The 26,412-nt window shown below is 37.1% G+C and overlaps 2 protein-coding genes across 4 annotated transcripts in view; one reads left to right on the top strand and one right to left on the bottom strand.

Annotated features, from left to right (window-relative positions):
• Positions 1-19,069, bottom strand: part of ZHX3 (zinc fingers and homeoboxes 3) — a 50,629-nt gene extending 31,560 nt beyond the window's left edge. For both annotated transcript variants that reach the window (XM_026665056.2, XM_087959362.1), the window contains exon 1: positions 18,919-19,069. The gene's annotated coding sequence lies outside the window, so the exon portion shown is untranslated. The remainder of the gene's footprint in view (positions 1-18,918) is intronic.
• LPIN3 (lipin 3) overlaps positions 18,951-26,412 on the top strand; it is a 55,647-nt gene continuing 48,185 nt past the window's right edge. For both annotated transcript variants that reach the window (XM_087959366.1, XM_087959363.1), the window contains exon 1: positions 18,951-19,080. The gene's annotated coding sequence lies outside the window, so the exon portion shown is untranslated. The remainder of the gene's footprint in view (positions 19,081-26,412) is intronic.

Below are 26,412 nucleotides of genomic sequence, written 5' to 3'. Positions count from 1 at the left end.
GACTGTAGGCCGCAGGTTGGGGCCCCCTGACCTGGATGACTGAGAATCTCCTTAGGAATTCTGACCTACTAGAAGATAAGCCTTGGGCCAGTCACTCTCTCTCAGCCCAACTCACCTCACAGGGTTGTTGTTGTGCGGAAAATAGGAGGAGGAATGTGCATTTGATATGTGCTTTAAGTTATTTATAAAAAATAATATAGGCATGATATAATAAATAAATAAATAAATGACTAAACTATTTTATTTAAAGATGTGTATACATGCAGTACTCCCTAACACACAGAAATTGCATGCACATCAAACAGCTGTTTCTCCAACAACTGTAAAATTTGATGCAACTCTTAAAAAGTTTAGATTTTTCCACATATTCAACAATAATCATATACATTTTTGTAATTATTCAGAACATGTAAGTTAACATATTATTCTGTATATATATTCTAATAACATACATTAAAGAAATAGTTCAAAGAGGCAGGGAATATGAACAGAAAAGCTAAAAAAAAAAAGAATGTGCAGTTTTCTGCAAAAAATGAATAAAAATAATGAAAAACACCAGAAAAAGAAATGTGGATTCTGATGAATGGGTGTTATACCACATACAGCGTAAAGGTTTGTTATAACATTTACAACATGCACATGTTTTGTTACATAGTATAAATTGTGGGGAAAATAATGTTTTTCTCTCTTCCTCACTTTTATATGCACACACATAGTAAGCTCAATTCCCAATTTCACTCAGTTTTACTTCCTCTGCAGACTTCATGTGAAACCCAATAAAATGGAGATAACAACAGAAAGATCAAAGGTTAAATCCCAGTTCAATAATCGCAATATGTAGGAACTTTACAAACAGTTATTTAGAATTTATTTGGGCCTAAATCTAGCAAACATTGCAGTTACAATGCTACATAACAATTACTACAGCATGGAGAACTTAGATCTTTCAGTTCTGCAAAGTATATTACAATAGCTTACATGTTACTCAGCCACTTTCACTTGATCAGTGTTACCTTCTCTAGTACTTTAAAAGCAATAATGCTCCCTTACTTTAGACCTCTGTAAAAACAGCAACAATAGCATTATTCCTGTATCTTCCAAATAAACTCAGACTTCTACGATATTTATGCAGGGTTCCAATGCTATTTGGTAACTATAACAGCAGAATCAGGTTTGTGATGTCACAGCAAACCCTACCTATACTGTAGATAGGTTTTCTGGACTTACTCAGACATTCCTAGTCAGATTGTTGTTGTTGTTTTTAATAAAGTTTTATTTGGGTTTTCACACATACAAAATACAAGTAAAACATCTTTTTTGAAAATAGTATGGTCCCGGGTTGAACTTCTTTATACAGACACAAAACTCAATTTCATGCTCCTTTTTGTATTCTATTCCATATCTTATACTAATTTACATTTTCTATATAGTTTTTCCCCTCTTTTAATTTTCTCAATTTTATTTTGATTATCTCATCTCAATTCAAATCATTATATTTATACTTTTGTCTGTTCTGTTTCAATTTCATATTATCTTTTCTCATTAAACAAATTTTCTCCTGTAGTTACTAATTGGAGTATGACACCTTTATATCTTTTAATTACTTCCATTCAACTCTTATTTAAACTTCAATATATACCTTAAGTTTATGACCTTCAATATAATACATAATACATAACTTCCAATCGAATTCTGCTTGGTACATTCTTTTTTTTTTTTTTAAACAAATTTTATTAATTTTACAGACAAACAAAGTATCATTAAACATTAAAGACATTGAAACTCTTTCCATTATAAATTTTACAAGGCAAATAAAACATTGTTTTATACAATACAATTCTAATATATCCCATTTCCACTTAAATATTTTTTAACAAATTTCTCATTATTTCTCTTTAGTCTTATTCAATTACATTTCTTCTATATTTATCCATTTTATACTCATCATATTCATATTTCCCTCTGCCTTGTTTACAAATATTCCTCTCGCTTTCTCCCAAGGTTTTATTAAATCTCAATCAGACATACACACACAAAACACAAAAACATAAAACTTCTTTTTAAAAAGTAGCTTGGCCCCGGATTACCTCTCTTTGTATGGACTTCAATTAAATTCATGTTCAACTTATATACCATTACCTATCTTATTACCCTTCTATATCTTTATTATAACTTCTCCCCGCTTTCCACTCTTCTTAATTCTATTTTATTTATTTCATCTTAATTTAAATCATTGTATTTGTATCTTTTGTCCATTCTTTTCAATTATCCATTTATCTCATTCATATTAGAAAAAAAAAATATTTCTCCTGAAATCACTAATCGAAGTATGATGCCTTTCCATCGCTCCCCTACATTAACATCTAATTCCCTATCTAATTCTGCTTAGTACATTCTACTTACTAAAATAGTAAATCCATAAAGTAATTAAATATATAATTAAACATTAAATCTCATAGCATTCCAATTATCTATTTCAAAAACAAATACCATAATAATAAGTTTATTTAACATCCACACAATAGTCAATTAAACTCTATACTTAAACTAAATGTTTCAACATTCCTTTTAATATTTTATTAAATCTTAAAATCTATCATTATTAAACCTTTAATATTTTAATCTTTACTTAAGCCTTATAAAATTCTAATTTTCTAATTCTCATACAAATACTACAATACTATCATGTACCTTGCAGAAACATTTTGAAACAAAGTTATGCATTACCCATTATCCATAAAAAAGATTTCTTCTCCACACCTTATTTCATACCTTTTTGGCTTTTTTTCCCCTTCTTCCTTCCTATCTTATCCCATCTGGTCTTTTTACCCCCTTCGCTCCCCCTCTGTTACATTTCTCTTTTCTTTTGCTTTCTAACAGTATATTGATTATGCATCTTATTTTTCTCTTTCTTGGATGTTTTTTTTAAGTCTTATGTCCTTTTAGACTCATTAAAGATGGCTTCTTCTTCTTCTTCTTCTTCTTCTTCTTCTTCTTCTTCTTCTTCTTCTTTATCCTCCATTAATTGCTATGTTTGTTGATAAGTAGCAAGCGCCATTTCTAAAAAGCAAAAAAATTCTCTCACACCGTCTTTACCTTCTTTTTTATCCTCTCTCAGTTCATCAACAGATAAAGCCATTATAAACCTTTTCTTCTTCTTTTTTCTCTTCTTCTTCTTTTTAAAACAACCAAGATAATTCAAAACTTAAAACAATTCCCCAAAATCCCAAAGTCATCAAACAGTCCAAACAGAACACAAAGTTCTTCACACTTTTTCTTCCTGGGGTAATATCAGTTGGCAAGGAAAAAAAAAACCCAATCTGTATTTTAAAGTCTCATTACAATTAACTTCCAATCTCAAAATCTTCCAGGCATCTCCTCCAGCAAAATCTTAATGAAAATTTTCTTTTTGTCCTCTCCCTTCCCACTTATAACAGAAAGCTTTAAATTTTTACCTTCTATAAAATAGCAGGATTTTCAATATCCATTTGTTAAATCCATGTGGAAGGAGAGTAAACTTTCTCTTAAAACACTTTCACTCGCCGCTTGTAAATCTCTTCTGGAAACAAAGTATCTTTCAAAAAATCCGAATTTTCAGGATATTACTTGTATTACTTGTATCTTATAGTCCAGTTCAGCCAAGAAACTTTCGCTTCAGCACTTTCTCTTCCTCCAGCACGATCTTGTCCAGCTGTCAGCTTCTTTGTGGCGGCCATTACAGACCGCCGCTCCACCGCCTTGAGAAAGAGGGTTAAGCCGGGTGGGGAAGGGGTCTGCGAAGACCCCAACCCCTTGTCCGGATCCCTCCTATCTTGGGCTGCCTCTTCATGGCAGCCCTAGCCTCCAGATCAATAGACCGGAGGCATCAAAGCGGCTAGCGCGGCAGGGATCGCGCAGGATCGCAAATCCCTGCCACTCGCGAAGCCGACAAACCGGAAGTTCACATTCTTATAATATGCACTATATTCTTTAAAAAAAAAAGATAGTAAATATATGTAATTATAAACCCTCATTCCATTCCAGTTCAGTTCTGTCATTAATAATCATTAAAATCTTAACATCTTTAACGCTTCTTTTCAATTAAATATCATACTTCCTTAAAAACACATATAATCTCCATAATTAATTTTTCCCTTATTTCTCTTCACATGTTTTATAAATCATTCAATATACCTTTTGTTACATTTATTTATTGACAAGCATTCCACTGAATTACGATAGCTATTTTATCAGACATTTTAATCATACATTGTTTCATATTTTCTAAAATTATTTCTGCTTCTAATATAACCATACTATCTTATGTACCTTTGCAGAATCCCTTTTTCCATTAAGTTTTCTCCCATTATCTCTAAACAGGCCCCGTTTCTCTATATTTTGCTTCTGTCCTTTATAACTTCTTTTCCTTTCTTTCTTCCCTCTCATCTTCTCCCTCCTTTTTACCCCCTCGTCTCTCTAGTTCTAATTCTTTCTTCTGCATTTCCCTCTTCTGTTGCTTTCTGATTTTATACTTATTTTTCACTCTATTCTTTTTTTGAGTTGTTTTTCCCAATCTTAAACTTTCCATTCTCTTCCCCCACCCCCACTTTCCTTTTTTTCCCCCATCTAAGATTACTTGTTCATTAAAGATGGCTTCTTCTTTGTCGCAATCTTCTTGTTCTGCAGGCATTTCTTGTTGTTTCTCATAATTCCAAATCTCCATTTCTAAAAACTGAAATATGAAGCTAAAAGAACCTCCCCCTTCTTGTGCATCTTCTTTGTACGTTTTAAGTTCCATTTTCAGTTCTTCTAAAAGTGGAGCCATTTTAAACAGTTTTAAACAAACACCCGATTGATTTTAGTCATTCAAATACAATAACCAAGAATCCAGAGATCACCAAGTAATCCAGATAGTCCCGAGTTATATCTTCTTATTTCTTTTTCGACTTTCTCTTCCTGGGGTTTTTGTTGCGATATTTCAGTTAGAATGCATCTTTTGGAAGTCTTGTTGAGATTTTGCTGTAAGTTCTTTTTTAATTCCAGGCAGTCTCCTCCCTTCCAGATCCTACCCTTTTATTCTTTTTCTCTCCTTTCCTGTTTTCAAAAGCTTTTAATTATCCAGAAATCTTTATTATCCCTTTGACTTTTTATTTTCAGCATTAAATGCCTATTGATGTCAAAGTGGATTTTTTTCCAATTTCTTGCTTAAGTCTCTTAGCTGTCAGTATAGGAAAATGAGAAAACCAAATCTTTTCCCTTTTCTCTCTCCTTCGCAGCTTAAAAATCTTCTTAGGGAACAATGTTATTGTTTTTTAACAGTTTCAATTCCAGGGTACCTTATTTGTTACTTTTGCTGTTTGACCCGGTCAACCAAAACTTTCTCTTCTTATCTTCCTCCTGCACATTCTTTTCCGGTCGAGTTCTTCTTTGTGGTGGCCATTTCTGACCACCGCTGCAACCACCTTCGGGAAAGGGAGTAATGGCCAGCTGGGGAGGAGTGATGCGGCTCTCCTAAACCCTGCTGGCAGCCTCCCCCCTCTTCACCACCTCTATGGGGTGGTTTAGCCCCGAAACCAGCTGGCTCGGGGCGCTCCAGCGGCGAGCACGGATCGAAGCCTCGCAGAGACGAGGTTTCGGTCTGTTGCTGAAGAAGCTCAAACCGGAAGTCCCATTCCTAGTCAGATTGTTGATTAACCCAAATGGAAATTCTGGAAGGTGAAATCCAATACATCTAAAAGCCATAATGATGGAAGGAAAATTAGGAGTGGTGATTTATTCAGAAAGCACTCCTACTCAAAGTTCTATAATAAGTGAAAAACAAAGATAGGATGCAGAAGGTAGCCAAACAATTTTAAACTTCCAACTAAAGTTCAATTTTAAAATATATATCACAAAAGGATTTTTCTCTTTGGTGATTAAGATTTCAACATACTTTGGAAAGAACCCAGTTTTGAATAACAAAGACCTTGACCTACAAAGTTACCAAGTAGTTGCCAGGAAAAAATAAATAATGCGTAATAAAAGATTAAGCTATGAAAAATGCTGAGCAGGTGAGTCTTACTGTAAAAGCCTCTATAAAAGTTCTTCCAGAGCATAAAATGTTCTAACCATTTTTCTAGGTGCTTATTGTTATATCTTACTCTGCAAATGGAATAGAACATTTAGAGTAGACTACAGGCCTGAGATCAAAGATCTCACTGATTTTCAAATCAACATAAATTCTGCACTTCTTCCTTCATGGCCCTTTCCTCCACCTGTTATCATTTTGGAACATTTTTCTCTCTCAATTTCCACCTTTGTTCTCTTGCATCTCATAATGTGCTCCTCTTGGCACTCCAAGTTTCATACACATCCTTTCATTCCTCTCTGAGATTAAAGAGGATTCTCAACTGCTCTTTATTCTCTGTCGGGTAGCCACACTTAGTAGATAGGCCACACTCAATACTGCATCCAGTTCTGGGTCCAACATTTTAAGAAGGCTATTGAGAAAAAGGAACATGTCAAACGATATCAACCAAGAAGGGGTGTAGGAAAAAAAGAGAGAAATGGTTGAAGGCTCTGCATATTTTAATCTGAAGTAAAGGGAAGTATAACAGTCTACAAGCATCTGAAAGGTAGCCATGTTGGATAGAATTGTTTTGAGTTGTTAGAGAAGATGGGACTAGAAGCAATGTGCTTAAATTCACAAAAGGAGATTTTGGTTGAACATCAGTATTTTTTTTTCAAATAGAAAGTATAGTCAGACAACTATGGGAGGGGTCATAGAATCTAATTTTTCAGATGTCTACACAGAGGAACGATGGACATCTGGCTGGGGTATTGTAATGGTAGATTTCTGCAGTGAAGGAGGTTCTGCAGGAGGTTAAATTCTATGATTTTACAATCCTGCTGGTTTGACCTTTCTTGGACTGAAGTACAGAAGTTAAGCTTCAAGTATCATTTCAAAATTTTCTTCAAATTTTTTTGTCCAAATTCCTTCCAGTATTACACACTCTGAAGCCTAACAGTTTTGTACAAGAATAAGGATCTGTTTGCTACATGAAGCTCCCTTAGAAAATGGAAATGGAAAATTTAGGAGGAATTGGAGAATTCGGAATATTTACATTTTCCCAATCTTCCACATCACCAACAGGGACTCTCAGATACTTCTCTTTAAATAATTGTCAATAGTTTAAATAATATACTTGCTAGCATACTGCTGATTTTATTTCTAATCCTCATTTGATCATTCTGCTTCAAAAACTAGAAGTCACTATGCTTGCCTGATGCCTATGTTATTTTTTTAGTTGTTATTCCTTCATTTTGCAAGTCACATTGTAAGTCCGGTACTTCAGCTGGGAAAAGCCAACTTCCAAATTACCTCTGAAAGGTTTTAAGTACATCTGGACAATAAACATTCCTTTTTGGTTTTCCCACTTCTTGCTACATTTTGGAGTCCTTTTCTAATTCTGACTCTAGCCTGAATTCTCATTAACCACTTAGCTTTAAATCAGGTTTCTTAAAATGAATATATATTTTTGGCTATGCATAGAGATGTGTTTTATTACATTTGGAAGCCCAGGCAACTGTAGATAATTACAGCCTTGCTAAAGGTGTTTGGGTTACACGCAAGAGTGAGTTTATAGAAAAAGCAATTCATAACAAGCTCTTAAAACAGCTGACTTTTTATTTTCTTAATAAGAAACCGACACCCTGTTTACTCTCTTCTGTTGATCCTCCTTGGCATTAGTACAGAAGTGTTTTTTTTCCATTATTCCTTCTCTTGAATTTTACTTATCTCAAAGAGAATAGATTTAGTCACCTGCTATTGGGTGACTATATTGGAGTCAATCAACCTTTCCTTCTGCATGACCAGACAGGCATAGCAGAACACTGTCCAATACAATATCCACAGCTGCTTATTCACACCTCTTATCCCTCTTTATGACGAAATCTATTACCTGAATTTCACAGCCATACAAGATTCCCAAAATCTTAAGAGAAATTTGCAGTCCTTTGCAACATGAAATGCACGAGAAGCTAATATATTCAATATATTTAATAAATTAATAAATACATTGAAATTGATTTTTTCTTGGTCTCATTCACTTCTTTATGCTGTCCTACCCTACTTTCTGGAGTATCGTACGGTCCTAGCATGCCATTCAAAAGTTGACTGCACCTCTTGCCTAAGAACAAAATGCTGATTGAACCCTTATTGAGGTTCAAGTTTCTTACATTATACTAAGCTCTTTTACAGTTTCCAAAGCTCCATTGTAGAGACAGTAAGGTTGTTATTTACAGTTATTCGTTTGAATGGGTGGTGGTTAACTTTAAGGGGCATACTAGAAATTGGGCCAGTTTCCTCATCTTGATAGAGTTAAATAGCAACATGATTTCCAAAGTTTCAAGATTCATTTTGTCTTTTTAATCCCCCTTTAACAAACACCATCTCCTCTCCTCCCCTCCCCTAAATATATGACCTTGCCCATTCCAATGATATCATGGTCCCATAGAAGCCAAACAATTAAAGTGCAGCATCAAATAGCTGCTTAGTCCTGAAAAATTCTGATAGAAGAAAATATTTTTAGTTCAAATGCTTTGTAGATATTTGTAGATATCAATAGCAATAGCACTTAAGACTTATATACTGCTTCACAGTGCTTTATAGCCCCTTCTAAGCGATTTACAGAGTCAACATATTGCCCCCAACAATCTGGGTCCTCATTTTACCCACCTCAGCAGGATGGAAAGCTGAGTCAACCCTGAGCCTGGTGAGATTCGAACTACCAAATTGCAGACAGCTGGCAGTCAGATGAAGTAGTGCTGCATTCTAACCACTTGCACCACCATGGTTCTTACACGGCAATACACCTTATATCCTACCTTATGTCCAAATAAAATTTGCAATACCTTACAAATATACCTAACAGAGATATGTGGAACATCAAAGAAGCAGAGCATCAGCTTGAAGTAAAACTAGAAAAGGTTCCCTTACATGAGTCCTGGAGCAACTTACTATCTACCTTTAACTGAACAAAATGGTTTCTGAGCACAATCCATTTCATTTCAGGGTTGGGAAGTTGCCAACCCAGCAGATCTGCTCTATATCAGTGTTTTACAATGAAGAACACACTGTCTGCTGCTGTGCAAAGCTTAACTGTCAAAGTGCAATATATCTATTTTGCACGTCTCATACTTATTTAATCAAAGTTAATATATCACACCTTAACCTTAATTCTGGAATCTCCAAAGCAGCTTCTCCACATTAGAAATTTAAGAGACAAATGAGTATTCAAGCAATTTGAAGAGAGAGGGATGGGTATTCAAGCAGTTCATTACTATTTCTAGGAATCAAGGACCATGAACAAGAGAATCCAATTATTTTAGACAACTGAGAAATATTTGGGAATAGCTAACCTTAGCAAATTTCAGGTAATAAAATGAGGCCAAGCACTGACATTTGGACAAGTATCAAAATACATTATAATAGAACCACACAAGACAATGCCATCTGAAAACTGCTTATTTCCCAGGCGGGGAGTTCTAGTCTACTTTCTAATACTTAGAATAAATATAGTACTAGGAAGGTTAAGTTGACTATTATACTCTTACAAGTATTGAACTTCACATCAACAGGACAAGTAATCCCAATCACCTTCATTTCTGTCCAATCAGGAACATTGACAAGCAATGATAATGATTGCTCCTTTCTAAGCTGCTGAAGCTTTTGCAACAATAACATTCCCTTCATCCCACTTCTACAACAAAAGAGTAAAACTTTTTTAAAAACCCAAGGATCTTAAAACCTTGCCCTTTACACAGCTTACTGGGAAGAAAGGGGAAAAACTGACCAATCCCTAGTCTGTTTCAGCCACACCCAACTTGTTTGGCCTTTGATAGTGAAGATGTAAAGCTGCCAGGCTAACGTTCCTAGATGATCAGGAGGGTGGCTGAAGCTCCGAAGTCAGGAGATATGGAGCAACATGGTCCTTTAATAGAGAATGAGGTAGAAGTTATGGCTATGAGGGTCTTTGCTCAATTTCAGCCAGTGTATTAATTGCAGTCCAAAAGAGCACAGCATGCACTGAGGACAATCATTCATGCCTTTGTCATTATTTCTTCTATATAAGGCTGCGTGGAAGAATATCTGAAAACTGTAGCTGATCCAAAATGAAGCATCCCGTATGATTACTGGATTACTGGATAGTCTTGGCACTGCCATTGTGGGGGAACTGCATTGGTTATCTATTTTAGAGTGGAATTTAACAGCCTGGTCAGTACTTATAATGCCCTATATGGTTCAGGGCCCATGTACCTAAGAAACCATCTTTCCCACATAGATTCTCCTTGCTGAATCCAGATGATCAGGGAGTGTTTGCTGAAGATTCTCTTCTACTACAAGATGAAACAGGATTTGGTCCAATGGCAAGTGTTTTCTTCTCTCTTTTTGGAGAAAGCTTGCAAAAAATGTGACTCATTTGGAACACCTTTGGGTACTGATCACTGGGGAGTCTCCAGTGCCAGAAAATATTTATTATTAAAATGTGTTATATCACACTACATATCATATACTACTTAATTTAAAAAAAATAATTTTGATATTGTACTTTACCTGAATCCTAGTGGGACTAAGGCAATAAGATAAATTATATTAAATAATAACAAATATAAGGATGGACAAAACTCACTAATTCAGAAAGAGAATATTCTGGAGAACTCTGGAACACTCCCTTCTTCCTCCAGTCCATGACAAACCTCCCCTTCATGGGACAATTTGGTGGTTTTCAGGAACGAATGTGATTTGAGGCAGATCAGAAACAATCCAATTCCAAATGGGTCTTGCTATAGCTATAACCCCAAAGCATTCAAGCCTTTCTTTTGGCCACAATACATGGAAATCCCAAGCATGATCAATTTAGTATACCATGTATTGATAACTAACATTTAATGGCCATAGGTTTCACCATATTCATCCTGAGAATATGGTTTTACACACACATAGTGGAAGCTCCTCGTCAAACTAACAATATTTATTTTAAAATCTAATACCAGTAATGGATATTCAAATATCCATTGGAAGTCTTGTAAATATTCATACTTTCCGAACACCAGGATGCCTGCAAGATGAAGATCCTAAACCTACAAAAATCAGCTCAGAAAATGAAATAAAAAGTGAGAAGGAATTAAATAGCTTTGCTACTGACAAGTCTATTATCATAAAAGAATGATAAATGGTTAATATCTTAGTTCTGAATTTAAGAACCAGATGGTTCGATATTAGCATAGTAAGGCTGAAGCAAACATAGCTAGAACTTCTGAGTCATCATTGATTCACAAGGCAGTAAACCACTCCCTGTCGTCTCTCTGTTTTCTGGTAAGGATTGCTTTTCTGGAGAATTCTTCAGTCCTAATACTCACACTTAATATGATGACCCGGGGCATGGCACAAAGGCAACACAGTCAAATAAGCAAGAAATGTCTCTTTAATACCTCTAACTTTGCCCCCAATGTCCAGGTTACCTTCAGCTGGAGAAAAAACTCTCCCAAGAACAGTCTTTAAGTGGAGGAAATTCAGTCCAAAAACAAAGTACATACAAACTGTAAATAAAAATCCACACAAATCACGCTGCAGTAATTAACTGGACAGGGCAGGAGAAGGAATTGCAGACTTGAAAGCCCAGCAAAACATACACAGTTGGGAAGATGCCAGGAACCCAGATAAGCCTCGATGATACCAGATAATTCACAATTTGCTCCCAACAACTTTGCTGTGCGCAGCTTCCCTTTTTAGACACTGTGTTCCCAGTTGCAGCTAATGAAGGGAATCAGGGCCCTTTCCTCCCCTATAAGCCATGCAACTCATGTTGCTCCCTTCTCTGTTCCTCCCTGCATGCCCTAGGATGAAGAGGGGGGTGGGCCTGGGTCTTCCTCCGAATTCCTTCTCTCTTGCTCTACCTCTACCCTGCTCTGCCCAGCTGGCCTTTGCCCTTCCCCAGTTTCTTCCACAGCCAACAGAGCCACACTCCTACTCCCTGTCAGCTGCTTGGGCCCCGCTCTGAATCAGATTTAGACAGGGGCATGACACTTACTCTTAGGAGACAAGCTACAAGTTATTGGGCTTTTTTTTAAACAAATCAAAGCTGTGCTCAGGAACAATTTATGAGCAGTGTTATTGTTAATATGGAAAGATTTTGATGCTCGACATTGAATACTGAAATGTATTCAATACATATATCAAACTAGCATGTAGAAAGATAAAATATTATATCACTATAAAAACATAGTTAATTTAATGATCAAAGAGGAAAAATAAATCAGAATCTCTGAATTTAAGATTAATAGTATCTGTTTGGCTAGAAATGCCCCAAATACCGAGATTATGGGTGAATCTTAATATGCTACCATATGTTCAGGAACAAAGAAAAAAAATTAAAAGAGAACACTGCTTAATAAACTATTCAAACACTTCCACACAAGCATTGATGACCTCATTCAAAACGGATAACACAAATAAACATCAGGAATGAAGTATACTTTGATTTTTATGACTGTCTCTAAACTAGGGTTGTTTTCCCTCCAACATCCCTACAGATTTTCAGATCTGATCTTTTTCAGTCCTACCTGAAGATATTCTTGGTTCAAAACATCTGTGCCATCAATAAGCAACAATCCTCCAAAAATGCCTTGGCTACCTTGTTAACCATGTTGCAAGAATGCTACAAAACTGTATGAAATAGAAGGGGCTAAATTAACACTTTACATATTAGATTGTATTTTTGAAAGATAACTTTCATAGAGTAGCCAAATCCATCAATAATTATATTAGTGTTAAGAGGTCAGAAGTAGTTTTTGGTGGTAAAACCAGTATCAAGAGACAGCTGTCCAATTTAAAGCTGCAAGAAAAAAATTGCCAAAAAATGCAGAAAATGCATTTATTCAACATAAACATTTTACGAAAATATGCATCTGCCTCCATTCAACATGTTTTAAATCAGTATGAATTATAAGAACATGTAGATACAATATATTATGCATCAAGTTTCAATATTCTGTTTATTTGCTTCAGACTAAGATATTGGCCACAGAAGCATCACTCCTCTTGTTTATAAAAGAGAAATATTATTTTAAAATACAATATCTAGGTTACAATATCAAAATATCATTTTCCAGCCAAATAAGTCAAACTAAACAACAGAGATCAAATTAAATAAAGATGTTTTAATGCAATAAAAGCTCTGTTAAATACAATTTCTTTTGCCCTTCAGTGCCTCAGAATTTTTTTGCTGTTTGTTCATATCTCTCTGATATTGAAAGGAAATTGAATTTATATATATTTTTCATTCCAAGAAGTTCCAATTCATGAGGAAACCTTTGGCTCCTCTATACCCATGGAGAATCCAACTTTCTTAGGACACCATGATCCTAATTAGGGCCCAACAAAATACAAATGACGGCATGGAAAGAACATGGAGTAAATCAATCTGAAATTAAAATTGCAGATGGAAAAGTATCAAGTCTACAAAAAGAAAGGGTTACCCATATTTATTCCCAAGATCTATAATTAGAAATTGGGGAGTGGATGAAAGAAGACTTTTAGAGGAAAAGGGGATGAGATCAGGAAGAATTTAAGGCATTCAATTCTTAAATAAAAATCTTTTCCATTCCTAAAACCTGAAGTGTTATGAACACTGAACATGATAATCCCAGACCAGTCATTTCCCAGAAATGTTAACTTTCCAAGTGAAAGTGATGCAAGATCCCAACACATGTTCCTTCCATCTGGCTTTGGCATCCCACTCAAACATTTCCAATTCCCAAAAGCCCTCTGAAGCTGACAACATGCAAATAATAGTGGTCAACACGATCTTGATTAACTTATGTTATATATGCAAGCCTTTACAAAACTTAATTACAGCACTTTTATATGTAAAATAACTAACCCCAGGTTTAAGATTAGAATGAAAATTCTAGGGGCTGTCTGTGATTCCTGCTGCTGCTGATTGCTGGATGACTGCGCCAATCTATTTCTCATCATTCTTGTCAAAAAAAAAAGTAGGAAAAGAACTCATGTAGATCTAAATACAATAAATTAGTAAATGCGGGAAATTAGCATATAAATCTACACCAAGCTTGTCCAATATGTGGCCAGTAGGTTGCATGCAGCCCTGGACAGCTGGTAATGGGGTCCCACAAGTTTGTAAACTTTTAACATTATGTGATTTACATACACGAACTATATTATATATTTCATATGCAAGCCAAAAAGTTGGACACCCATGAGTTGCTCCGCTGACATTTTATTTTGAAGTGAAAGCGTGACAATTAGTGGGATTAAAAGGGCAGATCCAAGTTTTATTTTATCCATACCAACTATTTTCCCAACTCAAAATTATTTCCAGTTGCTTTAACTGCTGTAGGGGAAAACATACCTTGTTCATCAGGTATGCTACCTATGATTGAGGAAATAACACACAGCCATCAAAACCAGAAGTCAATCCTCTTTTAAAACAACAAGCTAAATTAGTGATCATCACATCTGATGTCAGCTCATTCTGTAGTGCAACTGAATTAATAAAATGCCTTTACCTATCAGTCTGTGTTTCTCAATCTTGATAACTTTAAGATGCGTGGATTTCAACTCCCAGAATTCAGCATGCTAGCTGGAGAATGCCAGGAGCTGAAGTCCTCACATCTTAACATTGTTATGGTTTAGAAACATTGCCTTTAAGTTAAAAAGACACAATTGTGTATTCGCTCTTGTGAGAGCAGGAGAATAATCATCCTGATTGTTCCTCTTTCTATATTTTCCAGCTCAACATTTTTATGAAGAAAACTATATATGGTATTCCAAGTGTGATCTTAATGTATATATTAAAAATACTACAGAAATCTACATGTAAGAGTATGCACTGTGTTTGTGGCCTGAAGTCATAGGAAGTCAAGTCATATTGGCTGGAATGTGAACCCTATTTCAGTATGCAAAGTTACTCTGAAAACAAACAAACAACCCCGTTAGTAAAACCCTTAATATTGATCACAACTTTTTAAAAAAGCTTCTGCGAGTGGAATTTTAAAACAACAGAAAAAAAGGTATTGAGACATGAATTATTCCAATCTAACAGTCAGTACTAACTGAAAGAAAACAAATCCTGTTATTTTTATGCATCTACGTTAACCAAAGTGAGATAAAATACTAGTGTTTACTTTAATATACCCAACACAGTTGCCATGCTAGAACTCAGTGGAATGACACAGTTCTTTACAGATTAGATTGTGTTCTCAGTTTTTGATCAAGAATTGTAAGTGACACAGCTTATAAGGTTCACTATAAAATGGCCCCCAGCTGACATGATAGACTTTCCAGTTCGACCAATGCAGTATGCTCTACACAGGGCTGCCTCTGAAGACTATTTGGAAAGTTCAGCTGCCTGTCCCACAAGATCCAACAGAATGGGCATGTTATGGGTTCAACTGTATTGCGAGCTACATTTGATGAGTCCTGGGAGACAGGCCTTTTCTGCTGCATTGTGGAATCTCTGCACCAGAGATGAGTTTGGCCTCATCACACCTGAGCTTTTGAAGATCCCTCAAGGCCCAGTTATGCCCGTAGACAAGGAACAGATAAACTTATGGCTCCATTATTAACATCCCTCTGTCCATTTTTTCTTTAGTCTTGCTTTTATATTTTTAATGTTTTTAATGGTTATAGGTAATGATTGTTTTATATTTATTATTTTATTGGATTGTTGTACGCAAACCAGAGTCACTCTCTGTGAGATGGTTGGCCATATAAATTTGAAAAATAAATAAATGACGACCAAGCATCATCTCATGGAATGAGGTAACTCTATTAGTCTATGACACATACTTGCAATAAGTTAATGTAACTATCAAAGTCCCAAATAACTCAAGTCCAAATTATTTGAACTGACGCCTTTTCTCAGGCAATCCAATCTGTTCTTATAGGTCTTTCCTGAAAAGTGCACATTGCAATCCTCCTCACTGCCAGCCCTCAACTCTGTAAGAGCTCTTTTCCTATCTGCTTTTTCTTTTTTTTCTATATAATGTTTAGAACGCCCTTTGAGCTGAGACTGTACTATGCTTCTTAATGTATCCTATATGCTTGTTACTGTGTCGAAGTTTAGTCATTCCACTTGATTTTTCTGCCAGGGTATAAGAACACAATATTGAAAAGTATCGACATGCTTCAAGCACTCAAACAATTCTAATTGCTGTTTGTTCATGAAATATGTACATCAACTCCAGGCAGCCTGTTCCAGCTTCCAGTATTTTAGCCCCAAAACTGAAATAAACCAATACAAGTTTCTGGTCTTTGTGACAAAAAGGGAGAGAAGTACACAGGAAGTAGCATGGTATTTTGGAGGAGAAAGAACCACACTTTCTGTAAAATATATATATATATTAAACTTAAATAATTTATAAAATGTGTTTCAAATAAACTACGGTTAATAACTATACTTTGTACAACAAAATATCTTCAAAAATTTGAAGAAGTCCTGCCAACGCAGATTGATATAAAAACAGCTAAAAGGTTTTCCTGCCCTACAGTTGCTTTTCAATGGGATTTCCAAATGCATCACCTCACTCTCTAAGTGATTTACAATGTCAGCATATTGCCCCCAACAATCTGGGTCCTCATTTTATTACCCTTGGGAGGAAGGGAGGTTGAGTTAACCTTGAGCCCCATCAGAATCGAACTCCAAACTGTGGGCAGAGTTAGCCTGCAATACTTCCCCTCCTTGGGGAAGCTGAATTTGCGTAACACTGTATGATACACTTAATGACTACATGACTAGGTTTAACAATGTGGTTAAATTTTTAATAAAATCAAATCCAGTCATGTGATGACTCAATCACTTAGAGACTGAAATTCCAGTCTCAGTTGTGGTTGTAAGTTATACATAAACCAAGAGAATCTTGTGACAAGTTAAGATAAACAGGTTTATTACGGCATATATTTATTGGATTGTAGTCCATTTCATTAGATGAAAAATATTTATTCTACATTATTTACATGCTTTATGTAGAGAGTATAAATTAAAAACTGTTATATACTTTTATGCTTTGCATTTCACAACCACTTCATATCATGCTTAACCATTTTTTTCACTCACTCATTTCTACATCACTCTTACCTGCCACTTGTCATTTCACGTATTTGATCTTGTGAATTCCACACTACTTAAATGTATTTAGCCATTAAGGATTTTTCATTGGTTTCACTATTACATTTTAATACAGTTTCCTCCATAGAAATTATTCTGGTAGGCAAACTAAATTGCTTGCAAAGCTTTCCAATAATTTGCGAGGCAAAACTATGAACATCAGTTAAATTCTGATTTGAATTGTCAAATCAATTCGATTTAAGCACTTAAGTGGAAATATTAACTCAGAGTGCTTCAATTCAGATTTCCAAATCAACAGCTGTTTCTCCATATGTAGAAATATCCAAATGAATTCATTGGCATTAAATAACATTTTCCAGTTCCAGTAGGAAACACAATTTAATTCAACAATTCATTCAAGCATATTTCAAATCAAATCGGTAAATTGAATATTTACATAATCCTACAAAATAGGATTGTAGAAAAGCTGCCAGATGTAAGGGATAAAAGATGGAGGCAGTAAGACCGGGCGGAAAGCAAACAACTTGAAAATCAGGAGGCAGGAAGAGAAGGGTAAGATGACACCCTCAATGCTTTTGACTGCTCCAATTGCTTTCCATGTACTGATCAGCTGAAATCCTTACAACAACCTTGTGCAACCAGTCCGTATTATTTTCCCCCTTAGAACATATATTCAGGCATTAAAAACAATGAGAGTAAAGATGAGGAGACCAGGGGTAAAATAAGAAATCTAAGTCTGCATGTGAATGAATCAAGAGTGAAAGAAAAAACATAGAATAGCAAGAACTTTCCTAAGGGCCATTTAAGTATTAAAAAATATCCATAGTTAAGTGTGCCAAAAGGTCTCTATTCCTTGCCAATTCTTTTAGTAAAGAGGCTGGAGAACCTGTGGCTTTCAGAGACAGCCGAATGACAGTACAACTTCCAGCAACCCCAGCCAGCCGGCCAATTCCTGTGATGTAAGATAAGGAACAGGCTGTACTTATATCAAAACCATGTCTAGGGAATTGAGACGAAAAGGAAATTTTTTTTTTTTTTTTGTGGATTAGAAGTTGTGGAGTGGTTTTGGTGGTGGAGAAAGGAAGGAAGGAAGGAAGGAAGGAAGGAAGGTAGGTAGGTTATGAAAAGTCAAGGGATAAGGGAAGTAACCAAGGCCGGAAAAGGAGGGATGGCTTGGAAGGGAAGAGGTCATAGACAGAAAGAGTCAGAAACTACAGAGAAACAAGAGTTGAGGGAAACACAAGAGTAGCTGTGGAAGGAACTGCAAATCAACTGAAGAGTGGGAGGCAGAGAGGAAGGGAGGTAAGAAGAGTTATGATCTCTTGAGTGGCTGAGGAAGAAGCGGTCTGGTGCTGGGGAGGACAGTGTGGCTGGAAGACAAAGAGAGATGGACGCGATGGGGGAGTCAGCCTAGAATAAAGGGGTGGGGAGAAAAGATGGGAAACCCCTGGGGTGCGGGGGGGGGGGGGGGAGAGAGACAAGAGAAGTGGATCAAGAGAAAAGAGCGCAACTCATTGGAGTGGGAAAGAGGTTCAAGCCGGAGTGGGCTCTGGGGGAAACCGCAGTCAGACCAAAGAGGGGGCGCTTCCCAGGAGACCGTATGTTGGAGCGGAGCTGGGAAACAAGGGAGCGCGGGGGTGGAAGAGAGACGGAGGGGGAAAGCAAGGAGGGGGGCACGGAAGGGAATGACAGGGTGTCTAGGGTGCCGGGTGGGAATCACGCCGCGGGAGCCATCTGGAGCAGGTCCAGGTATGAGACCCGGAACTGGGACGCCTCCAACCCACTAAACTCTCCATTTCCCAGGACTCACCTCGTCCAGCGAGACTTCCTAGGCAGCTCCCGGTAGGAGAATCGGAAACCCGTCCGGTCACCCAGCTACCCAGGCCCGGTCTATGGCTCAGTCCTTCGTGGAAACGGCCGGTGGGAGGGAGAGAAGTGAGGGGGGCTGGCGAACCGACGCCACAGCACCGACGTAAGCCGAGGGGTGGGCTTAGTCACTCGGTTGCCGTGCCGGGAGGGGGAGGAAGAGGAAAAAAAAACAGCACGGGCGAGCGCAGCAAACAAGGAAATCAGCACCGGCTTGCAACACAGAATGACGAAGTGACGGGGGAGTCGAAGCCGAAGTGGGAGTGACGTAATCAGACCCGTACGCATGCGCTCGGGTATCGGTACAGACTTAGGGAGTTGTTTCATTCGACTGACGCTGACGGGGGAGGGGTTTTTTTGTGTGTGTTTCCTTTTGATAAGTTTTTTGTTTGTTTGTTTGTTTCTCTTTCTTTTCTCGGGCAGATTTTTATTCTATTGGCTCACCCGGTTTTCCTCATCAGTTTTTTCACGTTTATTCTCGCTGCCTTTCTCATTTCTCAATTCTTTATAATTAACAGAGAACAAATATTGAACGGAGGGGTCCTCCTAAGGGCATGGCAGGAAGGGACAGAAATCATAGAAGCAGCCCGGCATCGTACAAGTCTCCGTGGAGAAGGGCAGCGCTATCCAGCCGAGCTCCGCTTGGCAAAATAATTCCAATGAAATGCCCTCGCCAACTCACGACCCCCCCAAGATTTTAAAAGCAAAGCCTTCCGAGCTGCTATGGTTGCGCCGCTTAGATTAATAGCGATTTACTGAATGAATTCAACAGCCGGGTTTGTACAAGGCATCAGCCAAATTCTACTTTCGTTCTCTGTTGCGCAAACCCGGTTAGGGGATGGTGTGACCAGTGAGGCGTATCCGTTCAATACTTTTTAAAATAGCCATTTCGGATCTGAGGTGCCAAATGTGGACGGACGGCCACAAGATGACGGCAGAGACTTTTCTGTAGCTCTTCACCGCCACCCAGAGGCCATTTGCATTCTTGCCACCCCAGATGGATAACAACATCCAGAGGCTTACTAAATTCTCCCCACTTTTTTCTTTCTCGCATAGGATTGTTCATAGTTATTGGTTTTTAAGCACAGGTATCCATAAACATTCTGAATTAAAACTACAAAATAAGTAATGTAAGGTGAGTGAATGTTGCATACAACCACATTTGAGCCCAAAATTTCTGTTGCTAAGTGAGACATTTGTTAAATGATTTTTGCCCCCATTTTACAACCTTTCTTGACACTGGTTAAGTGAAGCACTGCAGTTGTTAAATTACTAATATGGTTGTTAAGGCTTCCTCATTGACTTGGCTTGTCAGAAGGTTCTAAAAGGTGATCACGTGACCCCAGGACACTGCAAATGTCATAAATATGAGTCAATTTTCAAACATCTGAATTTTGATCATATGACCATGCAGATGCTGTAATGGCCAGAAGTGTAAAGTGTGTCATAGCTCATTTCATAACTCAATTTTTTCAATGCTGTTGTAACTTCTAACCATCACAAAACTAACTGCTGTAAGTTGGGGACTACCTGTAGGTGAAAAACCAAGAGAAGCTTCACGAGTGCTTCACAAGCTTCTCTCTACCAATCCTTCTAGAATATGTTTGCTGTGGAGTTCCCAGCTAATTGCCTCCATACTTTTTAGAATTCCAGCTCCCACAATTCCTACCCAGCAAGAAAAAGCTTTGGTCAGTATATCCAGAGGTTCCTTGTTAGAGAAAGATGTGCTATTGATCAAAGATGTACATGAGTTCTTAAGCAGTTCCCTGCTGGATTGGAGCCCTGGCCATTCAAGATCCAGCAGTCTTTTCTCAAGTGGCCAGCCAACAATACAAGGAAGTCTCCCCGGATATGGCCTTCAAACTGCCATTAAGGTTAGCAGCCATTGCTCCTCATTATTTCCATAAATTGGTCCATGCAGGCTGAGTTGGGAATTGAAATCCACATATAGAATAGAATAGAATTCTTTATTGGCCAACTGTGATTGGACACACAAGGAATTTGTCTTGGTGCAAATGCTCTTAGTGTACATAAAAGATACATTCGTCAAGAATCATAAGGTACAACACTTAATAATAGTCATAGGGTACAATGAGCAATCAAATTATACTAGGAAACAGTCAATATAAATAGTAAGGATACAAGCAACGAGGTTACAGTTATACAGTCAGAAGTGGGAGGGGATGCGCGATAAGGAATGATGAGAAGATGAACAGTAATAGTTGTGCAGACTTTGTAAATAGTTGGACAGTGTTGAGGGAATTATTTGTTTAGCCGAGTGATGGCGTTCAGGGAAAAACTGTCCTTGTGTCTAGTTGTTCTGGTGTGCAGTGCTCTATAGTGTCGTTTTGAGGGAACAAGTTGAAACAGTTTATGTCCGGGATGTGAGGGGTCTGTAAATATTTTCACAGCCCTCTTTTTGACTCATGCAGTATACAGCTCCTTGATGGAAGGCAGGTTGGTAGTAATTGTTTTTTCTGCAGTCCTAATTATCTTCTGAAGTCTGTGTCTGTCCTGTTGGGTTCCAGAACCAAACCAGACAGTTATAGAGGTGCAGATGATAGACTCAATAATTCCTCTGTAGAACTGTATCAGCAGCTCCTTGGGCAGTTTGAGCTTTTCTGAGTTGGTGCAGAAAGAAGATTCTTTGTTGTGCTTTTTTGATGATGTTTTTGATGTTAGGTGTCCATTTTAGGTCTTGTGATATAATAGAACTTAGAAATTTGAAGGTCTCCACTGTTGATACTGTGTTATCTAGTATTGTAAGAGGTGGTACTATGGGAGGGGTTCTTCAAAAGTCTACCACCATTTCTACGGTTTTGAGTGTGTTCAGTTCCAGATTATACCACAAGGCAAGTTGTACAACCTCCCGTCTGTATGTGGGTTCGTGATTTTCTCGAATGAGACCAATCACTGTTGTATCTCACTGAGAATCGCTTGTGAACAGCATAGAAGTTTAATAATAAATAAATATTGCCCAGTTTAGGAAACACTGCCCCAGAAAAAATAAATATTGAAAGCTTGATGGTAGGGAAGAGAAATGGAGAAGGGTTAAAAGCAGAGTGTTATATCATCTGCATCTCTTCATAATGTTTAGGAAACAGGGCAGTTATCTTGCCTACAAATCCTTCCATCAAAAATGTGGAGCAATGACTTGACGCTGGGTAAATTCTGCAATGGGTAATGATGCTTACTCTCTCATACATATACGTAGGTCTGGAGACTAAATTAGTTTTCATCAATGTGTTATTAAACACATTAAATAAATGAATTGCCAGCAAAACAAACAAACTACCCATCCTATTATTTATCTTGGTTATTTACTTGGTGGGGGGGAATCAATACATGTAGTCCTCAAAATACAATTGGGACTGGAAAGTTCATCATTAACAATGCAGTCATATAGTGAAATGTCATATGCCTGTACTGGATGTATGACAGCAGCTCCACTGGAAATCACCTGTGGTTAAGCAAAACATCACATGATCATGACTTTCAGCTTCCTGCTGGCTTCCCCAATGTCTTTGCTTGTTGGAAGATATGAAGAGCACAAATGATCATATCACTGTGAGACACTGCCACCATCATAACGCATCAAGGGGTAATCACATGATCATGGGGACTGCAATGATCTTCAGTTTGAAGATTGGTTGTAAAGCTACTTTTTCAATTCCATCGTAACTTCAAACAATCACTAAACAGGGCAGTCATTAACCAAGGACTCTCTGTAGTTTCAGAAAACAGATTATAACTAGTAACATTGCCTATTAATGATGAAAGAAACATATTTATTTATATGTATTTCAGGAAGAGGATTCATTGTAAGAGGTTTTCAAATTACCCATTACTCCTACATTCTTTCAGAGTTTAGGCCAAAAGAACCTAAATTTGCTTCATGCATGTGGGTGGAACTTTGTAAATAAATGTATGTTGGCCAACATGCTTTCTACATCCCTGTTATTTCGTTTCAGGGAAACTTCCAAGCACAACCTGTTTAATTAATTATACCTTTGTGCACACCCAGCTTTGGTCTTCTTCACCTTGTCTGACTCATTGGAAAGGGTGTCACTGTTGGAATGGCAGTGCTTTACTGCTCCATCCTGAAGATCTGCTTTAGATGATGGTGGAAACAGTGGCACGTGGTGCCATACCCAAGTGGCAGCCTCCTCCTGATAAACAGGGCAAAGATGTCTATTTACCCCCTGTGTTTAGAACGACCTTAACTTTGCTTTTTAACATAAATCAGTTTAATTTACACATGTCAAAATTATATACATACAGTACACAGCTTCTTTCGGTTTTGCAATGCACTTCACATGTTTCAAACAAAAGTAAACATTAGGAGGAATGGCTTTCAAATGGTATTTGTTACAGAACACTTTTACCCAAGGCACACTTGAGGAAAACCTGTAGAAAAGTATTTATTAAAATAAAACATCATGCAAGGTTTAATTTAAATAAATGCAGAATGATACTGAAGGGGAATGTTGAAAGTTAAATAAACAAGATTTTGTCTTTTCTGTTAAAAATCTCTCGACTTCTTAATTATTGCTATGATGAATGGTGATCAAGTGATATGATTTACCTACATATTTTACACCAGGAAACCAGTACTCTTGTAAAGTACACCAAACACCTATACACCTCACAGCAAGTCATGCTTAATCACTGGTTTGCCTAAACCCAACCATTTATATCTTATTTGATACATCAAATAAAAACTGTATGTCAAAACCACACAAAAAATATGATAGCCTACCATTACATTTTAAGCCATAATAATGACAAGTCAAACTATAATAAGAGATACTGTATAAATGAATGAGATACAATACACAGATTTTTATATTCTCACAAAGATAAAGGAAGAAAGGGGAGGAGTGCATTTAGACTTTCTAGATTTTTAAATATAGATTTATAATAAACATACTGCCATTCTACATGATTTTGATTTCTTTGTCTGATCTACCTTGAAGGGCTGACAGATACCAAGGGATTTCCAGTTTTGACTGAGTTTGTTTACTAATGGATATCTGAAAATTTCTATTAATAAGATGTCTCTCTTCCCTAAAATATTCTGTAATCTGGCCCAAGAGAGCATTAGGGAGATCATTTGCCTGGAATGGTGATCTATAGGATCAAAAAATAAATTATTATAGTAATTTATTCTTTCATATTCCATATATTCTTATTCAAATATTTTTGACCAATCTTTCAAGCTTATATTTCAGGATCTCAATATATACGTGCATTTCGTTCATATATTTCCTTTACAATGTCACTCTTCTCTCCTTTGGTCTGATTTATTCCTTTTCAATGCATTATCCTTTCAACATTCACACTCCACCCTTGAATTTCAACCCACCAGATTTCAGTAATATCTACCAAATCTCATTGGCCTTCATGTTTTAAAACTTCTCGTTCTTCCTGTTGTTCCCCATAATCTTTATACTTATATACAGTTGCTGAAATCCCTGGGTCATGCAATTTGACCTGTTTCTTCTAGCAATTACATGGTAATTGTTGGGTCACTCTATCTCATCCTTCCCAGTACAATATTTGATGTTCCATTATCATTTGGATTGTCTTCTTTCTCCCCTACCAGATTTAGTTGAAAGCTCAACAGATCAGATTTTCAAGGTACCTTCCAAACATATTCTTATATTCTTGCTAGTTCTTGTGAGACACAGCCCATCTCTTGCCAGGAGTCCTTCACTGTGAAAATGCATCCATTATCAAACAATTCAAATAATTAGAATAGAATAGAATAACAAAGTTGGAGGTCTTCTAGTCCAAACCCTTACCTAGGCAGGAAACCCTACACCACTTCAGACAAATGGTTATCCAATATCTTTTTAAAAACTTCCAGTGTTGGAGCATTCACAACTTCTGATGACAAGTTGTTCCATTGATTAATTGTTCTAACTGCCAGGAAATTTTCTCCTTAGTTCTAAGTTGCTTCTCTCCTTGATTAGTTTTCACCCATTGCTTCTTGTCCTGCCCTCAGGTGCTTTGGAGAATAGCTTGACTCCCTCTTCTTTGGGGCAGCCCCTGTGATTCTTGTATCATCTACATAGTTAATAATTTCCCATTTTCTTTTCTCTCTTTTTGAGTAACGTCTCTAGCTGTGTCATTCTCAATGAGTTCTCAAATATCAATGAAAGTGATATTTGTGACCCCAGCCTAGTTGAAAATTACAGACCAATCTCTTTATGCTGCATCACCTGTAAAGTCATGGAATCAATTATTAACCAATCCATCCTCCTCCACTTAGAAACAAACAACCTACTCTGTAATAAACAATTTGGTTTTAGGAAAAAACTATCATGTAATCTGCAACTCTTACACAGCAAAAACATATGGACTACACAACTCGATCAGGGCAAAGCAATAGACGAAATCTACATAGACTTCTGTAAAGCCTTTGATTCAGTGGTACACAACAAACTACTCCTAAAACTAAAATCTTACGGTATCTTTGGACACCTGCATAACTGGATAGAAGCATTCCTGTCAAACAGACAACAAGTGGTCAAAATTGGGAGCGTCCTATCAATTCTGTGCCTGTCAACAGTGGTGTCCCCCAAGGCAGTGTTCTAGGACCAACTCTTTTCATATTCTACATAAATGACATCTGTGATCATATCAAGAGCAACTGCATTCTCTTCGCTGATGATGTAAAGCTATTCAACACCACAGACAATACTGCTACCCTTCAAAAAGACCTTGACTATGTATCAGAATGGTCAAACAAATGGCAACTTTAAATCTCAACAAACAAATGCTCTGTCTTACATATTGGCAAAAAAAATCAGAAAATAAAATACAGGCTGAATAGTCAAGACCTTGTTGATGATCCAAACTCTGTCAAGGATCTTGGAATACTCATCTCTAATGATCTAAGTGCTAGAACCCATTGTAACTACATAGCCAAAAAGGCGTTAAGAGTTGTTAACCTAATCTTACATAGATTTTTCTCTGGTAATATTACACTAATAACTAGAGCATACAAAACATTTGCTAGACCAATACTTGAATACAGCTCATCAGTCGGGAACCCACATTATGTATCTGATATTAACACAGTTGAGAAAGCCCAGAAATATTTCACAAGAAGGGTCCTCCACTCCTCTACTCGTTGCAGAATATCTTATGCCACCAGACTCGAAATTCTAGACCTAGAAAACCTAGAACTACGCCACCTTTGGTCCAATCTAAGTATAGTATATAAAATCATACATTGCAATATCCTACCTGTCAATGAATACTTCAGCTTCAACCATAACAATACAAGAGCAAACAATAGATACAAACTCAAGGTTAATCGCACCAAACTTGATTGCAGGAAATACGACTTCAGCAACAGAATGGTCAATGTCTGGAATACTCTACCTGACTGGTTTTTTCCACAAACCCCAAAAACTTTAACCTTAGATTG

The sequence above is a fragment of the Notechis scutatus genome, chromosome 3 (assembly GCF_049901735.1).
Source record: "Notechis scutatus isolate UNSWTSFEM ecotype Mainland chromosome 3, rNotScu1.2, whole genome shotgun sequence".
NCBI classification, from domain to species: Eukaryota; Metazoa; Chordata; class Lepidosauria; order Squamata; family Elapidae; genus Notechis; species Notechis scutatus.
The sequence above is the reverse complement of the archived record's forward strand: the minus strand, read 5'-3'. Positions and strand labels throughout refer to the sequence as shown.